The following is a 3139-nucleotide window of genomic DNA, read 5'->3' as shown; positions in this document are numbered from 1 at the left end:
AAAGAACAATACTGGCCGGCTGTAGTGGACATCACTACATGGGCTCAGGGACACTTCCAAAACCACTGCCTATGAACACGGTCCGGGGAGTCTTAGCTTGCATTTGCAGATCCAGCAGTAAACTGTGACAGACAGAGGCGTTCTGAAGTGCTCCTGAGCCTGGGCATGCAATCGTGTCAGTTTTAATGTGACGGATCTAAAGTTACAGGCATTAATCCTGTTTTCAGCCTCGCTGCTTATGTGCAGAGACTTCTCAAGATTCTTGGAAATCTTTTGATCTTATGGATCGTAGATGGTGAAATCCCTAAATTCTATTTGTGCATTAAGAAACATTCTTAAACTGTTGGACTATTTGCCACGACTGAGCCTTTCATACCCAATCATGATACTCTCACCTGTTTCCAATCAACCTGTTTACCTGTGGAATGATCCAAACAGGTGTTTTTGGAGCGTTCCACATCTTTCCCAGTCTTTAGTGGCTCCTGACCAAACTTGTTTGAAACGTGCTGCTGCATCAAATTCAGAATAAGCAGATATTTACAAAAATCAATGAAGCTGATGAGGTGAAACATTAAATATACTGTCTTTGTAGTGTTTTCAACTGAGTATATGTCAAAACGGATTAGGACATTTTCACATTTTATTTGCTTCATGTAGCGTCCCAGCTTTTTTTTTTTTCAAACAGGATTGCACTTTTTTTACCACGTGTTCTTGTCTGATTCAGATCTTCATTGCCATTTGAGCATTTTTTTATTTTCTTTCTTTCATGAGGTCCAACAGGTTTTAAAAAGTGTCATAATTGTCCGTTCTATGAAGCAAGCAAGAGGGTGTATCTGCCAAGAAAAGGTGGCCTTAAGCTATATCGAGCAGTTTAATCTCAAAGGTAAGAGTGTGTTGTGCCTGTCAGGCAACGAGGGGAAGACAAACTTATCCAGTGGGAAATCTCTCGGGGGGGGAAATAAAGGATCAAGTGGAGTTAAGACGTCAGTCTTTAGGTGAGAGGACGTGACTGCGTGAGCTATAGGATTATTTCAGTTGCTTGCACCATGGTGATATGATGATATGCTGCCAGATGTGTAACGCTTCAGAGAGTAACAGACTTGCAGAACACAAACAGAGTTACGCCTGCATTTATAAAGGCTGTGGATAGCATGTATTAATAGGCCTCACCCATCCTTTCACCACGGCTAACAACAACAACTGAGTCCAAGCCAACACACACACTCTAATAAGCTACAAATATTATTTTAAGAAATCCAGAAAAGAAATTTAGAGTATTCATTTTAACTTTTTTTTTTTTTTTTTTTTTTACCCATTTCTCTCAGATTTCTCTCAGCAATAAATTCTCCCAAAAATGTGACAAAATGTCTACAAAGAATTTTTTGAACTTAAATTCTGAAGGATTTGGATTTGATGCTTTAAAGGGTTAAAAAAAAAAATTGAAATTGTAGTAGTAATTGTAGGAGAGACTAAACTTTTTTTTATGATTGGCCAGTTGTAAATGAGAAAATGAACAATATATCCAAATGGAAAATGTGATAGAAAAAAACAAAACAAAACAAAACAGTTCTAACAGTTATTTATTCATTTTTTTCAGACTTCCCTACAAGTTGTGTGACATCTATACTACAAATAAAACCTCAGGAAAAACAAAATATCATCAGATAATAACTACAAATGTCATCACCAGCAACCAGCAGTTGATTAATGTCTAATTACACCACAAATAAAAAAAGAGATCATCATCATGAGATCATAAAAGTTTTGAAGACTGAGAATCAACCTGCAGTCAAAGGTAATTATCATGTTGAGGAAACAGAGTCCTTTGGCACTGTGGGGCTTTTTAACTGGCAGCAGGTGTTGATTGAACTTGATCCTGAAGAACTGTGGTTCCCGATGATTAATGTGACACATCCCTTCACACCTGCCCGACAGAGAGCTGAGTCCGGTTACTACTGACCTCCAGTGGCAGCCACTGGTATTGCATTCAACGCAGGCGGCCACAGCAGATGGGAGCCGCAGCCTTAACCTTAAATTAAGTCTTTCTCAGACTAGATTAAAGGTGAGGAAGCTCAGACTCCTGCCATTAAATACTTTGTTCAAATTAATCTTAATCCTTTTTCAGGTTAACAGATTGGCAAAAGTATTATTACATACATGGTGGAGTGTAACTTCTTACTTTTACTCAAATAATGTACATTTTGAGGTTTTTTTTTGTTTGTTTTTTTTTTACACTTCTTGTGTACTGCAAAAATTGTCCTTTGTAACTTCACAACATTCATCTGACATTTATTTGATGTTTACTGGTTACTTTATTGATAAAGATTTGACATACAAAACATGATGCATTGTTATATGATAAAGGGGAAATGTCGCTTCATAGTTATTACTTCATTTTGTTATTTTAAGTAGGCCTACACTTTGCTATGTTGCATTTTAAGGCAGCTTACTTCTAATCAAGTATTTGTACTATATAGTATTGCTGCTTTTATCCATAAGGATCTGAATACTAAATTACACCACATTATAAATGATAATGTGCAGCAGTGTAGGCCAGTGAGCTGTTAGTGAGTCCAGGACTGCCCGACAAAGACAGTGTCTCCAGAAAAGCTGCGGTTGAGTAAAAAGGGTTCAAAGTCTTCAAACTAAACATCTAATTTACACCTTAAAATGTTTAAAAAGGTGATTTCAAATTAGCTTGATCACATCCAATTCCCTGGGAGTCAAAGGCTGATCTGACAGTTACTGTTGCTCTGCTACGCTAACTTTAGGCTAGTTAGCTTGTTAGCAGGATGAGTTTAGCTGTATTTATACTACATGATTGTATGTAGCTTCTGCTTTATTTATTGACTAATTTAACAAGATCTTAGCTCCCCGGGGCTGCCAGGCCTATATTAATCCATTTTTTCAGCAGTTAGAGGCTTCAGTCAAGGCGAGCTGTGGCTATCTGTAGCTAGCTTTAGCAGGATTCGACTTTAGCTAGCTGTGTAGCTGACTGGTATTAGTTGTGTTTCATTTTAACTGCACTTTTCTGTTAAAGTATGCATTTATATGGCATAAAAATGTCAAATGGCAAGATAAATGTCAACAAATCAAATTTTCAAATCTCAGGATTACAGAGTCTCACATGTCTCAGAGT

The sequence above is a fragment of the Chaetodon auriga genome, chromosome 2, assembly GCF_051107435.1.
Source record: "Chaetodon auriga isolate fChaAug3 chromosome 2, fChaAug3.hap1, whole genome shotgun sequence".
Lineage (NCBI taxonomy): Eukaryota > Metazoa > Chordata > Actinopteri > Chaetodontiformes > Chaetodontidae > Chaetodon > Chaetodon auriga.
Note: the sequence above shows the minus strand (reverse complement) of the source record.